Raw genomic sequence first — 18,263 nt, 5'->3', positions numbered from 1 at the left:
GTTAAGCAAGCAAGCTTCTTCGCGTTGGCATTTGTTCTCGAGAGAACAATCTCCTACCTTTTAAAGTTCAAACGTTAATTGTCAAAATTGATTTCATCTCGGAAAAATTGATGCATCTATTTTAAAAAGAACTGCTCTCAGTTAGGTGGGACACACTGTATATACGACTTGCAATGTGATGTGACCTTTGCAGCATGACATATCCCCAAGAACACATGAAAGTGCACGTTGAAAGTGCGTTACGATAAAATAAGCTAGCAGATATGATGCAACTGATGCAATCAACGCTGGGGACAGGACTGTTTATTTGAGCACGCCTGTCGCTCCGTGTTGCAGTTCTCAGTAAGGTCATCATCCGTACGAACATTCCTAGGACGGCCCGTAATGCACCTCTACAAACACAACTAACACCTCGCTGCCATGACATGTGAACCGGCACGTTTGTTTTCTCTGAAGGCAGTGACGTCACAATCAACGTGGCTCTTTGGGACGAGCAATCGCTCGTTTTTTCGCTTTATCTCGGGCCTTGAGAAAGAAGGGTTTCAGCGACGCGAAGTTGGAGACAGGGTCTTGACGAAATAGAGCGGTTAACGGCTGCCACTGAAATAAATAGTCTGTATATATTTACGGGGTCACACTAGGAAACCTCTATAGATCACCTGTTAGGCAACGTTTTTACAATTTGTAGAGATATCCCTTAGAAGAACGTTTCCAAATTCTATAGGAATTGTATAGAGAAATCTACACAGGGCAGGTACAATTAAAAGCTATAGGGATTCATATTGTCACGTATCATCTTTGAAGCGACCACACGCTACAACAGCAGCAGACAACGAGGCGTCGGATGACTGGCTGGGGTCCGCGACATGTCGCCCTACATGGCAAGCGATCCTTCTGGAAGCATCTGCTCCTTCGCTCGCATCAATCTCAAGGACGGACAGACGATCTTAGAGAGGAATCTGTATTTTCCTCCTCTCCACCAACGCGCGCTTTCTACAATGTTTGCCGCTGTGTATAAAAGCTCGTGAGCTCCCAGCCGAAGCATTCTTTACCTTAGTTCTGTCTAAGATCTACCGTTCTTGTGCTAGCAAGCTAAGCAGCTAGAATAAAGCGTTCGCCGATTATTCGCCGTCTCGCTCGTCTGTTTGCATCCCTTGACAATATGTAGCCAATATAGCCTCTATCTAATCCTAATCCATTTCCAATGAATATTTGGAGACCACTTCCTATGGAATACACATGCTATTTTTTTTTGCGGTTCCGTGTTAGCGCCGCGAAGCAACTGTGGCTATGTGCGGCGTACAGACGTAAACAGATGGAGTGAGGACAGCAGGAAGGAGTGGGGGACAGGAGGTCAGTAGTCCTGGGCAGGCTTCAGGGGGAACTGTGCCAACATTCGTTTAGAAAGTCTTCGGAAAACCCGAGGAAAACCTCAGACAGTAAGATTCGAACCAACCACCTCCCAGGCTTCAGCACCACCTCGGCTACAACGAACAACCGGAGGCCTTAGCCCACTCAGCCATGCCGCTGGTACACAGGGAAATGGAGACACGTCGTAAACAAGTCGAATATAAGTTCCTTTCATTTTAGACACAGCCAACACTTTCGATAATAACCGAGGCCACGCATGGTTTGCATCTAGCCGACGCAGTAGCTCAAAAACCTTCTCGAGCTCTCTCGTGTCTTTTTTTTTGTACTTTTTCTCTCTTTTGTTTTCTTTATTTATTATAGACACACCATCAGTTGTTTAGAGGCGGCCAAAAAGCGGCAATACTGCAGTTTGACGAGGGCACGCCCCTTTAATAACGTACAGCAGCATCGCAACAATTGTACAACTGGCTATAATCAAGCAAATCGCAAAACAAATCGCTAGCACTGCATCAATGTGAATTCACAATAACAGACATAACAAAACAAGAACTAGATAAATGTAACGAAAGTATTCAGAAACAGAAGTTACAGAGATGACTCTGATGCAAGGCGTAGTAACAAAATATTAGTCGCGAGAGAAATTGCAAGTTGTGAGAATTCAAACATGGCTCTTAGAGTTGTAAATGATGTATTCGCAAGATCGATACTGTTCTTGATGTACTTATTAAGAATTAGGAATTGTTCGAAGAACATAACTTCGAAACTTCAGAAACTTCGAAGAACATAACTCTTCCATTGTTTTTCACAACCACGTCGGAGAGACCGTGCTTTCTCAATCCAAATCGCAAGAAAGAAACAAAAAAATAAGAGTAATAAAAAATAAACGGGGGTATACAGTTGAAACAGACACAAAAATGGAACTGTGGCCATCGTTTACTACTTGCTCTATACGTATACTTTTTCTTCTGGGAATGTAGAAGAAGCAGTGCGTCAAGTGCAATATTAAAAAAGTGAACACTAAAGGACCGAGCTGCCTGAAGAGATAACACGCAATATTGTCAGTATTATTTATAGACCTGTATATACATGTACATATCGTGTTAATTATGATCGTGTAATGTGAAGCAAAAAAAGTAACATAAATTTGCAAATTTATGGTACTTGTTTTTTTTTGCACGATATGGATTCTTGGAAAACTTGTCAATAAACGAAAAAGTTCGTATAGTTGCAAAATTAGTTTATAAATATGCATTTCCGCACCTAGTACAATCCTTACAGAAACTGCCTAAAAAGTCTTTACATTACAATTCCAGAATCCTGAATGGAAAGTATTTAAAGCCTACCAGTTAAAACCTATACAGATTCTATATATTTCCTATGCACAATTCCCCGCATCAGCACCAACAATGGGGTAGAGTACCACCCTAGGCGATGAAACTCCCCAGCCAAATACCAGCCATCATCCTTTAATAAAGTTGTTGTTTCCTATGCACAAGATAGACAGGACGTCACGTGAATGGGAAGTGACTGAAAAAAAAAATTAAAGAAAACAATGGAAGTTAAAGAGACACGAGAGATTGATTCTCTATACGTGTTCTCTAGAAACTAGAAAATCATTTTTATGAGGGAGCTGTTGGTGGAAAAATAAACGTCATTGAAAATATGATTATGGATTACGTCAAAATTCCACGATGTAATGGGGTGTAATACCAGAAAACCAGGGCTCTATTCTTCCTTGCAGAAAAACAATATGGACTGAACACAATACGTGAGTGACTGAGCGCCAACAAGAACTCGAAGACGATGAATTGGAGTACAGCGAGCCACAAGAGCTTAGACGAAGAAGAAGGTGGTTCTTAACTGACGGCGTCTGTCAACCCGTAGACATGAGTGAGTTGTTCTTCGTGATCATTGAAACATATTTTTGAATCGACGCTGTGTAAACGGGGGTTTGCGTTAACATTATCCGGAATGCCAGTCTTAAAATGCCGTGAGCATGCAATCACGCCCACTTTTCTGGAGTTCCACACTCTGCCAGTGTTCTTATGACATCTCAGAATAGTGATCACTCACCTGTGATTAAGGAGCTCACCAATCTACAAGTGACCTTGGAGCTGAAGCTCGGAGGTCACTTTTGTCCACCTAATGTGGCGAGAAACAGGTTGCCTCCATCGAGCAAACGCTTAGCTGTAGTTGAAAATTCTTGTACAAACGGAAAGGAGCACTTTGTGAAGACAGCTGAGATGAAATTCCGGATCTCTTCCATAGATAGCGACCTCTAGATAACTCCAACAGAATCAACATATCAAATCGAATACAATGAATATCAATTTAGTTTTCTTGAAACGTGTTAATTTTTTTATCGTTTGCCTTAGGAGGATCCGCCGTGCTTATTCAGGAAGCCAGGACACTTTGGCGGTATGTTCATGTGCGTGGACTAACATATAGCCAAAGTTCCTAAACTATCTTACGTCAGCGAATCCAACGATTTTTGACATTTCGTGAGGTGACTGCTTCCTCATCGATTTGGATAGGCCTGCCTTGATCCATATGCAGACAAATACAGAAATGTACAACAAGGGCATCTGGGCCATATATTCCTAGGGATGTGGACATAATTAGGCGCGATATTAGATTCCCGGTGACGGCGGACAGTTGGGAAGTGGAGAGATGTAAGCTTTAGGAACGCCTGTGTGCATTGTGCTGATAATCTGGACATGGGTGATAGTGAAGAACCACCGCGGTGAAGCAGTTACACGACAGACGTCTGACTATACGCGCTGCCTGATGATCTAAACACCGGCGCACGCAGTGGCGGTATTCACAAAAGCTACGCGAAGTAACTCGCAGCCATCTTGACATTTCTCGCTCCGCTTAACGACAGCATAACGTAGCATAGCATAGCCCACCACAACGAGAGGGCCTAGGCTGTCGTCTACGGGCGACGCGTTTGGAGCGCAGAGAATACGAAATTCTCATCGCTAGCTTTAGGCTCGTCACATACCACATGATCTCACTGCGAGTCCCTGTTACCGACACAGCTCGGAATATGGCAGCATTAGCCCTACGATCTCCATGTAAGTTTCTGTACCAGCGACCAACTGTTGAGCACCGTCCGACAGACAGAGTGGGCATGTGATGTCTCTGTCGTCGAAGACGATTCAAGATGACGTCTAGTTCTCTTCTGGGAAGACAGTGCGCGAGTTTCACTCATGCCATCGTACGTTTTTTGTTAGTTTGTTTTTTTAAGAAAGCCACAATTTGTTATGCCGCAATTCCAGGATTGCGGACGGGGAAACCTTGAGTAATGATGCGAAAGAAAAAAAAAATAGAGAGAACGTTCTGGGACTCGTTCTCTCTATTCTGGGACTCGAGCACTGTGGGTGAGCGCATTTCCTGGGAGTACCTGCGGACACAGTGGCGTCACACTCTCATTTGATTACGTGGTTTGCGTTCGTTCCAGCAGAGTCATACTTGAGTAATTTTCGTTGCCATTCGGACAATCCATATTTTGGGTGTATGCCTGCAAGAAATTGCACGAAATGACTTATTCTTTAACAAGGGACAGGGTGCAGGATAGCTGGTATAGATACATGAAGACCGAGAGACACGGACACGTGTGTCGTCTTCTGTGTCCGTGTCTCTCGGTCTTCTTCATGAACTTCCTCTGATGTCTTGAGTAGCAGAAGTTAGTGCGAATAAATTGTCTATATACAGAGTGCTCCTTTAAGCCTCCTTTAAGGACGTCAGACAGCGTCGTCATTATAGTCACCACAGAAGCAGCAACGTATGTTGGCTGCCATAGGTGTCCGGTGACAAAGTGTCATAATAACGGGTGTAAAGTACGCGCCTCATGTTGTGCGGACACTGGACATTGCCATACAAACGAAACAAACTTCGTGTTAACGAATAACAGCTACGTGCGGAGTCCACTGGGAGGGAACCATTCCCTAGTAATGCGGTCACATTAACCATGTTTGACTGTATTGGCATTGCGAACATTGTTTACATAGGATTACATAGGATTGATATCGTATATCCCTTTTCAGGGAATGCAGATGACGTCGTTTTCAGAGAGAGGGAACCAGGTAAGGTGTCATGCCATTTCAGCAAATACCTCGAGTGACAAGAATTCCTTTGTGTTAATTTATTTCTAGAACTTGGAAGGACACTCTCTTGAATGGGTTCTAAATCATACTCTTACGTGTCTGCACACATTATAACAACAACAACAACTTTATTTTCGGCCTTGGAGAGTGGGGAGTTTCATCGCAACAGGCGATACTCTACCCCAGTGCTTGGTGGAAAGGGGGGAATAAAATAACGTGCCCCTTTACAATAACGATCGAAGTCCGATGGTGTCCAGAAATGTCAGAAGACCTTTGAGCGCAGAGCGTTGCTGGGCTGGATTGGGCCAGGGACCAAGCAATTTCGGTAGGGAGAAAGGGCGAGAGTCCAGCTGACGAAGAGACTCGGAGAGTGTGGTTCGGGAAGGTTCGTAGTGAGGGCAATGAAGAAGAATGTGCTCCAGATCCTCAAGAGCACCACAGTGGCAGCAGGTGGGAGAATCAATTTGTCTCAAGCGGTAACGCCACTGAGCTGTAAAGGCCACATCGAGGCGCATGCGGTGGATTAATGCAGCATCCTGACGAGATGTGTTTCGTGGCATGCGGAAAACGAGCGTGGGATCAACTCTGTTCAACATAGAGGGGGGAAGAATGTCGGTTGTCCGTTGGCGGGAAGCCAGGGGTGTCACTAGACGTCGCAGAATTGAACGGCGGTCTCCTCTGAGCAGAACAATACGGGTCCGGTTCCGAGACGAGAGTGCTGCTTCTGCGGCGCTGTCGGCCTGCTCGTTCCCCACGACACCACAATGGGCTGGAACCCACTGGAGAACTAGCCTGTGGCCTGCGGCGTAGATAGTGTGGTAAGCCATTAACACGTCTGTGACTAGGGGTGCGGATGGGCCTCGTATGCCGGAAGTTTCAATTGCTTGAAGTGCAGATTTGGAGTCTGTAAAGACTGCCCATTCCCGGGGTGGAAAATCAGCGATGTGTTGTAGAAAGAAAAGGATGGCATAGAGTTCCGCAGCTGTGGAGGAGGTTGGATGTGGAAGGCGTCTTCCGTGCACGACGCCTTCGGATGGAATGACGAAGGCTGAGGCGGACTTGTTGTTTCGGGATGCGCCATCAGTATATGCTGCCGTAAACGTAGAAAACTTCTCGTCTACCAGAGCATGAAAATGGGCTCGGAGGACTTGAGGGGGGACCTGATCTCTTCTTTGCAGAAGGTTTGGGAGGCGTAGAAAAGTGGGCGGTACCGGTAGAGACCAGGGGGCTTCCGGCGGTATAGTGTCCTTAGTTATGAAGCCAGTGAGAGTCTGGCGTGTCCTCTGCGCTACTCGATAGAAGTCGCTTTCAGGGCGGTATCGAATTTTCCTGAGTAGCGGGTGACGGGGAATGTGAGCACGCAAACGGAGGTAGTGCCGAGCCGTTTCCCGTTCACGGAGAACTTCAATCGGGAGCTCACCAGCTTCAGCCAGTACTTGTCGTGTTTCAGCCATTCTTGGAACTCCGAGGCATCGACGAAGGCTTCGAGCAAACAGGGACCGAAGCGTATTTAATGAAGTTGTTGATATCCTGTGCAGAATAGGAAGGCTGTAAAGCACAGTTGCCCTCACCAATGCCGCGTGAACCGCGAGCAGGGAACGCTGATCACAGCCCCATCCTGGGCCAGAAAGATGTTGAATTGCGGGGAGCCATCGCTGCACTTTAGTTTCAAGGTGTTTAATGTGCCGAGCCCAGCGCAAGTCCGAGTCGATTACCATGCCAAGGAAGCGGTGAAAGCGTACTGGTTCTAGCTTCTTTAAACCAAGCCAAAGTGGGAAATTGGCCATAGCTTTACGCGTGAAAGGGAGCTCGACACACTTTTCGGGTGAAAGGTCCATCCCGAGGTGCGTCAGGTACGTATGGATATTGTTTAAAGCGAGCTGCAGGCGGCGCTGGAGAGCCGGGCGTGATTTTCCTACTGTCCAAAGGGCGACGTCATCTGCATACACGGAGAACGACACTTTGCGAGGAATTACTGATTGTAGGCCGGCCATCACCACGTTAAAGAGTGTCGGGCTGAGAATGCTTCCTTGGGGGACTCCTTGGGGAACAGGATGCTGAGGGCTTTGGCCTTGGGACGTACGGACAGCGACAGTTCGGTCCGTAAGGAAGTCTTGGAGCCAGATGAAGAGCCGACCGGATACTCCAAACGAGCGCAAGGCATGCAGCACACAAATGTGCGAGACGGTATCATAGGCGCGCTTGATGTCGAGGAAGACCGATCGGACGATCCGTCGATGGGCTCGAGCATGTTGAACTGTAGAGACTAGGTCGAGAACTGGATCCATGGAGCTTCGGTGGCGACGAAATCCAGCCATTTCGTGAGGGAACGCACGTCGTTTTTCGAGCCACCAGTCGAGGCGATGCAAAACCATTCTCTCCATCAGTTTCCCCACACAGCTTGTCAGGCTCACCGGGCGAAAGGAGGATAGGGCATTTGGGGGCTTGCCTGGTTTCAGGATGGGAACAACCAAGGCCTCCTTCCATGTATGTGGTAAAGATCCTTGTTGCCAAGACGTATTATAGACATGAAGGAGAGCTTGGAGTGACCGCCCGTCAAGGTTTCGTAGGGCGGCATAGGTGATTTTATCGGGCCCAGGGGACGAGCTGGCGTTCACAACCTTCAACGCTGGCTTTAGCTCGATTAGTGTGAAGTCGCGGTCCATAACTTCCGGGGGACGGGGCCAGTCGTGGTGAAGTTCAGCCGTCAAACTGTGGACAAAACTGTGGTGTAGGGGCGTGGTCGAGGCAGCCGCAGGAGTCGTTAGTACCACAGAGAAGTCCGTCGCAAGCGTGTTCTCGTCTACACGCTGAACGATAGCCAAGGCCGCGAGAGGATTCTTTTGAGGGGGCGCCTCCTTCAGAGATCGGATTGTCCGCCAGATCTTCGTGGTCGGATCGAACGGTGAAAGGTGGTGGCAAAACTTACGCCAACGCTTCCTGTCCTCGTTTTTAAGTTCTCCTGTTACTTTAGCTTTCATCCGGCGGTATTCCACAATGTCCGTAAGTTGCCCTGTCCGACGAGCCGTTCTTTCTGCTCGGCGACGTAATGCTCTAAGGTGATTAATAGCGGGGGAATGGCCGATATGGCCTGTTACCCTTTTAGACATGACCACCGCGTCCTGAATACCGCGGGTAATTGCTTCAGAGAGAGCCTCTGGGGACATACCGGTGTGCACAGATGTTCTGAGGCCCGCACGAAAACGTCTCCAGTTTGTGAAAGAAATCAGTCCAGCAGTTGCTGAGAGGGGCAGTCTGTCGTGCGAAATATATAGAGGAAAATGATCGCTACCTCTAGTGTCGACGTCCGTAGCGCACGACAAGTGGCGAATTATGTCGGTTGAGGACCACGAGAGGTCCAATACATCAAGTGACATTGGGGATCGCATGTAAGTGGGCTCGCGGTTGTTCAGCAGGCACATGTTATTATTCTCCATTGCCTGTAACAACCTCCTTCCCCTACTGTCCGTCCTTCGGCTTCCCCAGGCCGAGTGATGTGCATTGAAGTCCCCTAGCACAAGCGCCGGGGCTTCCAGAGAACCAAGTAAGCGTTCCAGGTCACTCCACGGGACCTGTACCGCGGGACGGATATAGATACTGACGACCGTTAACAGCATGGGGCCAAGGCGGATACTGCATGTGACGTAATCATAAGAGCGATGGCAAACTGAGCCGATGGGTGCAGCAACGAGGTCATTGCGAACGTATAGCGCTGCTCTACTCTCAGGGGAATGATGAGAGCGATAGATTGTGTATCCACTAACACGATGTGTACAATCCATGCCGTGTTCGCATATAGCTATGAAAGGGAACTTGTACTGTTGGAGATGTAATTTAAAATCTGGGAGCTTGTTACGCAGGCTTCGAGGATTCCACTGCATGGCCAGGGCGTTTTTATACAGTTCCGTCATGCTGATTCGAAGATAATGCCTCCAGTGCCAGAAGCGCTTGAACCTCGGGCAGTTGCGACGCACCAGGAAAAGCAGAGACAATGGCCTTAAGGGCAGCGAGTACCGCTGAGAAGAGTCCCAGAGGAGGCATATATTGGGGGGCTGATGAGGGAGCTGGTTCCGTCACACTGGCGTAAGTGTTTGTAATCTGTCTTGATGGACGAAGAGGCGGTGCACTTGTGATAGGCGTGGCCGCGACTGTGTTCAGCGACCCTCGTTTACCTGGTGCAGATCGAGGGGGTAGTGCAGGAAATTCTTGTGCATTTGTACGAGACGGGAGTGTGGCACTAGCATCCCTAGGAGCGTCAGACGGAAGTCGTAGGGTTCGGTCTTGGTGCCTCTTGGTGGCGGCGGTCTTGACAGGACATAAAGAAAATGATGCGGGATGGCTGGATTTGCAGTTAGCACACTTTGGCTCTCTTTTATTGTTGCAGTCTGATCTCCGGTGAGGTCCGGCGCAGATGCCACACCGTGTAGAACCTCGGCAATTTCGTGCAATATGGCCAAATCGTTGGCAGTTATAACACTGTATCGGGCCTTCTATGTACTCTTGGACTGTGAAGGTCTGAAACCCAAGGGCAATTCGGGGAGGAAGACGGACGCAGGATAACGCTCCGTAACGGGGTGAACACATCACTGCCATCTTCTGCTAGGGAATGCCGAACCTGTCGCCGTGCTGATAAAACCCCTGCGTCGTTAAGATAGAGCACGAGGTCGTCGTTCGAATACTCTGTTGGAACATCATATATCTTGCCCATATTTCTGGCGTACGATTGGGGTATGGATGGTATCACCGCAATGCCAGCTAAGCACTTAGCAGACAAAAGGTTGCGGGCGGCTGCTTCGGACCGTACGGAGACGAAGAGAGAACCATCTCGGTGGAAACGGTGGTGCATAACCTGTTGTTGGGTTAGCAGGCGTATCTCACTAGCGACCGCATTAGGATTCACCTTCCAGAGGGAGTAGTCAGTAGTTGCTGGTCGAAACAGTATGGGAATACCGCCGGCTCGGTTCTTCTTGTAGGTGACAGTGGTGAACGGGTCATGAAGTGAAGTGGCAAGGTTGCTATCGTTCATCGCATCTGTCTGCTGAGGAGCTGGCGGTGCCGAAGTGTCCATGGTGTTGTCGGGAACATTCACGATCTGTGGAATGTTGGGATCACCAGAGGAAGGGCTCCCTACCCGTTGGCGTTTGGAAGGGCTGACGGGGACCTGTTGACCTGTGGTAAGTGTCATAGAGACGTTGGACCTCCCGTCCAGATTATGGCGGGAGGTCCGTGATGGTTCGATTTCTTTTTCAACGGCTCTGAAAAAGCCTAAAGACTAAAGGCTGTTCCACTTCACAACGACGATAATGCACACATTATGAATCAAGCAAAACACTGGGATCTTTGGTCCGTAATATAATGTCATATACTTGGGCAACATCCTTTCCAACAGCCACATAATCTGGCGTTTGCCTATATTTTGGCGCAAGTAGATCGGATGCTATAGAAAACTTTAGCCACCATTTGGACCATTTGTTCGAGGTACAGCAATAATAATGGCGTTCATTGTGCTACTATGCCGTATTTACGCGACTCTGTGTTATGCAATTAATTGGATTTTGACAAGTACCACTAGCACTGGGAGACAAGCAGAAAATGCAACAAGTAGTCAGGCTGTCCAGCAGGTTGTCCTTGGATCAAAATAAACGGTACACCGCAACACGTTCTCGAAGACTGTGAACAGCACAGCGAATATAAAAACTGGTTACACTCCCCATATTGGTGAAATATTGGTAACCTTGCAAGCCCACATGGGTTCAGTATTTTAGCAATACTAGCATGTTGCTTGGGAAGTGAAGAGTTGACGGTCCTCAATAATGCGAAAGATGACGCTCAGCTATACAAGAGGGTCGTGCCGACACTCTGCTTTCGCAAGTACTATTTTAAGTGGCCCAGCCTGTTAATGGGGCTTTAGCCTCCTACAAACGTGTGTGTATATATCCGTCTCATTGACTTCTTCTCATCACCATAGTTGTTATTGACGACACTTACGACATACCATCTTTCGCAGGTGCTGCACCCGAGCAGAGCAATGCAGGTAAGTATATTTTTGGAGGCTTTCTTGGATGGCTTTCGCTTCTATGACAATACTGACGTCTTCATACTTAGGTGCTCCGCTCCTAGCAGAAGAGAACGTGGAACAAGAAAGTACGTATCTCTAATGTAGAATGTATTGTCTTACAACATGTACCTCGATTTCACGCGTATTGTGGGTGATGCCTATAGAACAAAGTCCAGAAGCTTCCACCGAAATGCAAAACGAAGAATGAATCTTCTTTATATTTTGCTTCACAAAGACCCGATGATTCTTCACGGATGTTGTGTGCCTGTGGGTGTGTGAAAAAGCCGAAAGAAGCATATATGTCATTGTTGCAGACGGACTACGGTGCAATCCGAAACCTAAGTATCTAAAAATTCAATGGAAATATTTATTGGCTCCAGTCCCTGAAAAAATCAGAATAAACATCGAGCTCACGAATTTTAGGCAAACAAATTTAGATGCAGAAATGCCATGAATGCTGTTCTCATTTTTTTTTATCAGAATGAAGTTCCGTGTCTTTTCTTTTTTTTTTTCGTTTCGTCTTTTTGTGTGTGTGTCTCCCTCATGCATGACGATCTGGTTAGCCGTATCCTCGCTGCTTTGTGGATGGCGTATAACGAATGGCTTTTGCTCCGGTTCGAAACTTGGGCGTGTTTTGTTTACCTAAGGTGACTATGGTATACCTGACCTGACTATGGTATACCTTTTCGCTATTTCAGGGACAAAGTAAGTTCCGTGGGATAAGATTATCTCATTGAATATTCTCATCCTGTGTCAAAAATTCTGAAACGCTGTTTACTGCTCACTTACACTCATCGTCATATGTGAAACCCACAGAAACCGATGGGTGCTGATGTAAACTCATAAACTAAGTTTCACTTTTACTTTGATGTCCATATATTATATGATATATATTGAATCGTCTGAGATACAAATGGAATGTCCTCTTACATTCGTCTCTGTCTGCATCCCAGCTCAGTTTTATTCACAATTGCGGCGGCTGCGTTATGCATCCTATTGATGTCTTCAATCGGCGGGCTAGGTAAGAAAAAAAACTTGATCAAGTATGTTACCATGTGTGAATCGTTTTTTGCTGTAAATCCCCTTTGCTCAACGATCTCAGTGATCAGCTGGTCTGCCCTCTGAACTAAGATTTCAGAGAAATAAATAAAAAAGAAAAACCGCGCCAAAGGCGCTAGCATGTCCGTTTGAAGAAAAACAAAATGCTACGTATGATGCTCTGCGTAGGTGTCAAGTTCTACCAAATAAGGCCGGGTAACATTTGATGGTTGAGGCGAGACCCATCGGGGACCCATCGCTACCATCATTCAGCAGGTCCCCATAGCTCTCACCAACCTGGCAACATTTCAGAGTATTTTGCGTCTAGACATCCCCCCCTGCACACGGGAGAAAAATATTCGCGACAATGAGGGTCTTTGAGTGTGGTCTACAATTCATACAGTTGCTATACGACGCGAAAGGGAGATTTTTAACCTGAAACGTCTCGGGAGATTCTGTGGTCCTTTTCCGTACATGTCTAAATAACAATTAAAACTGTAGAGGACTAGTAGACTTTCAAGTTGAGATGTCTACTAAACGAATTTCCCTTAGGGGTCTACTAGACATCTAGATGCAGACATTCAATGAACACCTAGCTCCATAGAGGTCTAGTAGACGTCTACTTTTATACGTAGTACGAAAGTCTCAACTTGTCCCTGGGTTAGACGTCTCTTATCCCACCATGTGCTACACGGAAATTAAACGTGTGGCGGCCCGTGGACGACGATGACAACGACGTGCCTCTGCTGGCGCGCGCCACTGCGCCTGCCAGCCAGTTCTACCGGCACCGTCCTAGCGTGAGGCCACGACCATCTGCCCGCTGGGACATTCCATCATCGCCGGTCAGGACTCATGTAGAGGGACACCACCTCCTCTACATTTGGTGACCCGAACAACGAACATCATGTTTGGCGTAATTCGGCCACTCAACATCCTAAATTTTTCGTCGGCGAACCAGCAGCGAACCATCCTCTAGCAGGCAAGGCGCACCGGGACCACTGTTCCACCGGGGACCCGCAGGGAGACCACAGTAAGCTGAGTTTCTGGCCTCCACCTGCTTCACGATGGTCCTCCCCGGCACTTCTCTGGCGACAAACAGCGTCCATGCTTACGTACCGGTCGCGGTACTGTCGCACACTCAGCATCCCACTCACCCAACAACAATCAGCTCTCAGCAACGCAACTCAACGCATTCACTCAGCAACAATCAACGCTCAGCAACTCAACGCATTCAACGGAATCAGCAGGCACTGCACGCAATCGGCAACCACACAGCACTCACACCTCATCTCTGGAACCCGCCCGGATCGCAGCGCTCTTGTTCCCGCCATCCCACTGCTGCTGCATCCACAGCCACAATCGCAAGCCGTATCTCCAATCGTCCACCATCCACGAGTCGTCCTCATTCTCCTCTTCATGGTATCGAAGCGGACCTCAACCGCATGCACCGCTCCGCGTCTGAGGGGGGGAGTGATGTGGCGGCCCGTGGACGACGATGACAACGACGTGCCTCTGCTGGCGCGCGCCACTGCGCCTGCCAGCCAGTTCTACCGGCACCGTCCTAGCGTGAGGCCACGACCATCTGCCCGCTGGGACATTCCATCATCGCCGGTCAGGACTCATGTAGAGGGACACCACCTCCTCTACAAACGAATCTTTTTACGAGTGATGAATCGATTCACTCCGTTTACGCTACTGATAGCACTCACGCTACGTCCATCAATAGTTCACCCTGCTTCGAGCTACAAAAGAACTACTTCGTGGCTGATGTTGCTTCTGGTAATTCGCACCCTTTCTACCCTTTCTAAGCTACCCTTTCACGAATCTGTGATTCGTGAAAGGGTAGCTTGGTTAACACAACTTTTGTGACTGAGCACCTCATTTATGATACCTCTCTCTCAAGCGCTTGAAAGACTTGGCTTTCTTCATGCTGCAATTGATTTAGACTGAAATGTGCCGAGATTCGTTTCCAGGAGAACACGGACTACAAGGACTCATATTGCCTGTTCATTATGCGATACCCTGTGACATTGAAACGTCTATCAAACAGTTCCCAATAGCCTGCGCATTTGTATGAATGTGTCTACCCCGGACAGAAGTTTCCAGGAATGTATTTTCCTAATAAAATCTAGCGTGTTGCACAGTCCCAAGCAGCACAATGTACTGAAAGTCGAGTGCAATAGGGGTGGATGGGTAGGTGGAAGGCCTGGAACAGATTCGTGGAACTAAAGAACATTGATAAGACACATGCCATCCACTCTTATTGCACTCGACTTTCAGTACATTGTGCTGCTTCGGGTGCTTCATTTCTTGTGTGTATTTTGTGTGCGCCGCAACTGAGTGAAACTACCTTTCAAATTGGACTTGGTGAACGGCACTATCTCCTTTTCACCATCAGGTTGAAAGCTTGAACTGGCACAGGCGAATAAGATGCGACAGTATTATATGTTTCTCTGATCTTGATTGTTAGTGTATATAGGTTCCATTACCTGGGAAAGGCGCAGCTTATCATATGTGTCATCATGCACGAAGCGGTACGCCGTACCTGATATCTTACCGGGTTCGCGGTATCTCCCCAATCATTGGGTACCTTTCCTTTTGTAAATGTCTTGCTCACGAGTACATGTTACTGGGCGTGGAATGGAGTGTTGTCATGGCTGTCTGCTTATAGGCGTTTTCGTCTTGTTTCATCACGGCGCATGCCAGACCAACTTAGTGTATTGATTGGTTCATGTATATCCTGATATATATGAACCTGATATATGAACATATATATGAATGATATATGAATTCTGATATATATGATATCATATATATAATGACATCCTGTGTTGTAACGGCACACAGCGAGGAAACAGAACACATGGACACATCAGTAAGGAGGATGAGCTGGTGCGCCTTGAACTGTGCTGACATTATGAGCCTCCACGGAAACCCGCAGAAAATCTCGGACGAGGATTCAATGCAGTCTTGATATTGTGTAGCGGCTAGCGAAGTGTGGATTGCGGCACTGCTTGCCGAGAGCCTTACCAATAAGCGTTTTCTGTCGCCTAAAGTAATATTTAGTACTGCTCTTATTCTATATCAGTAGGACCGTGAGTAGTCATTGCTAACGGACGGCATCAGATAACACCGCAGCTGAAACGGCCTTTGCGACAAAACCGCTGATTTCAAAAGATAGACAAAATTCTCACAATACGCTGAACCCTCGTTAGCATAACTCCCGATAATCTGACAACCTCACTTTATGACCGTTTTTCTTGGGAACCATTCAGCCGCCACGGAAATCTACATCGGCGGTATGACACTGGCTTATGTGACTGCGAACGAGGTTTTTGTCACAAGTAGGGTAAAACGGAGGTATTACCGTCTCGTTGTTACGTCCAATCACATGACCCGCAGAGTAGTCCCAGGGATAGGCTGCTGATGGTGACACGTGAGGAGCGCAAATATGGTACTGTTAGCACTGCAATGCATAAAAAGGCCCAGTGGACCTGGCTACAGAGTGCCGCTGCTGTCGAGCACGTAAGAATGACTGGAAGGAAGCGGTCACTGGGGTTTGCGGAGGTATTACAATGCGTTTTATGACCAAAATCTGCGGGAATGGTGGTGGTAATGGTGGTTAAAGAGGGTTCACCGTATGGGTGTCGCGTACGTGTGATTACTTGTCCTGGGGTAGAAAATGTAATCATATACGAGGGGGGACCCAAAAGAAACCGGAATTATTTTCTAAAAAATTGTGTTTTTATTGTTGCATGCTCTAACTTCAAACACCTTCAAAGTGATCTCCCTTTGATGCAATGCACCTGTCCAGACGTTTTTTCCACTGCTCAAAACAGTTTTGGAACTCGTCGACGTTGATGGTTTTTAGTGCTTGTGCCGTTTTCTGTTTCACTTCTTCGACATCGGCAAAATGTTTCCCTTTGAAGACTTTCTTCATCCAGAGGAACAGAAAAAGGTCACAGGGGGCGAGATCAGATGAGTAGGCTGGGTCGTGCACAGGGGTCATTCCATTTTTGGTCAAAAACTGCTGAACACTCAGCGTGGTGTGGGCAGGTGCGTTGTCATGGTGAAAGAACCAGTCACCTGAATGCCACAGCTGGGGACGTTTCTTCCGTAGATCTTGGCGCAACCTTCTTAAAACTTCCAAATAAGAGCTTTGGTTAACCGTTCCACCCGGCGGAACAAATTCCAAGTGCAGAAGCCCCTCACATCAAAGAAACAGATCACCATTGTCCTGACGTGCGACTTGACTGGTCGTGCTTTCTTGGGACGTGGTGAACTGGCTGTTTTCCATTGACTAGAATGCTGTTTCGTTTCGTAACTGTAGCACCAAGGTTCGTTTCCTGTTATGATTTTAGAAAGAAAGTCGGAGTCCGTCTCCAACTGGTCCTTTAACGCACGGCACGCAGCCATGTTCAGCTCTCTCTGTTCGGACGTGAGCAGTCGAGGCCAAATTTCGCTGCAGCTCGTTTCACGTGTAAATCGTTCGAGAAAATTCGCTGACATGAGCTCTACAACATCCCTGCCAACTCCACAAGCTCATCAATGGTCCGACTGCGGTCTTGCAAGAGGGCTTGACGAATTCTGTCGACATTTAATTCAGTGTGGCTGGTCGAATTCCGTCTGGAACGAGGTTGATCGTCAATCGACATTTCGCTTCGTTGAAATCGAGAAATCAATTTCTACACTTGTGTTTTGCTCAAAGCAGCCTCCTTGTAAGCCGTCTGTCGCATAACTGCCGTTTCTGATGCGTTTTTGCCCAGCAGGAAACAAAATTTCACTGCCGCACGTTGTTCGTGCAAATCAGCCATCGCGAAATAGGCAAACGCATTGAAGGGGCCTACCAATAGAATTCACTGAAGCCGAACGCAGCGTTGCACAACAACGCCATCTTGTGCACTGATGCAAAACAGTTCGTAAAACTCTCACCTAGTGGTGGAAGCCTGTATTACAAGGGATCCGCCCTCGCGAGGACAATTGCGGTTTCTTTTGGGTCCCCCCTCGTAGATATATATTGGATTGTACATGTATGATCGAAGTATGTAGTTACAGACTGCTTTTTTTTACAGATATGCAACGCACAAAGACTGTACAGCTACAACGGGGGATACGTCCTCTTTGACATTGACCACGGTGACGTCGAGAACTTACGTCGTGACCCCAATTTTACCGACGCATTACGTCAAGAAGTTTACGCACACATTATTTGGGGACAGCAGTGCGCTTTGAATATCTGTGACTACTATCATGTAAGACCGTAGTGAGATACTATAAACCATAAATACACACAATATATACGTTATATACATGTACAGTGTCTTACTCTGTCTTGAGGATGCGCGATGGCCTGAAAAGGGATTATTTTTTGTGGACCGTTCTTCGTTTCATGCCTCGCAAGCGAGAATCAGACACTATCTTGATGCTTGCAGAGAGCTATTTCGTCTCGAAACCAAACATGCGACAAAAAATATGCTTAGGGGACATTCCTCGAAATAGTTCCACTGATAATAGCACAGAGCGGCACGTAGCTGGGCCTGTTTGTACATTATATGGAAGGTAACACACGGGTGAGAGACGAAAGACTCACATCGCTTTCTTTTTTTTAAATTTACGTATCAACACCACAACGCTGGACTGTCAAGAGATCGAATAAAAGAACAAGGAATGATAAAGCTATGCCCATT

At 47.3% G+C, this 18,263-nt stretch overlaps 1 long non-coding RNA gene across 2 annotated transcripts; it reads left to right on the top strand.

Annotated features, from left to right (window-relative positions):
* The first annotated feature begins 3,152 nt into the window (after nt 1-3,152).
* On the top strand, nt 3,153-17,887 carry LOC135373165 (uncharacterized). 2 transcript variants are annotated; one of them, XR_010416305.1, is made up of 8 exons: nt 3,153-3,261; nt 5,421-5,459; nt 9,341-9,563; nt 10,454-10,654; nt 11,488-11,514; nt 11,586-11,624; nt 12,492-12,559; nt 17,649-17,887. It is a non-coding gene; the product is annotated as an uncharacterized LOC135373165 (long non-coding RNA). The 2 variants fall into 2 exon arrangements; XR_010416306.1 differs by lacking the exon at nt 9,341-9,563 and having other exon boundaries at nt 12,237-12,559.
* The last annotated feature ends 376 nt before the right edge of the window (nt 17,888-18,263 follow it).

The sequence above is a fragment of the Ornithodoros turicata genome, unplaced genomic scaffold (genome assembly GCF_037126465.1).
Source record: "Ornithodoros turicata isolate Travis unplaced genomic scaffold, ASM3712646v1 Chromosome211, whole genome shotgun sequence".
NCBI lineage: Eukaryota > Metazoa > Arthropoda > Arachnida > Ixodida > Argasidae > Ornithodoros > Ornithodoros turicata.
Note: the sequence above shows the minus strand (reverse complement) of the source record. Positions and strands in the feature narration are given on the sequence as shown.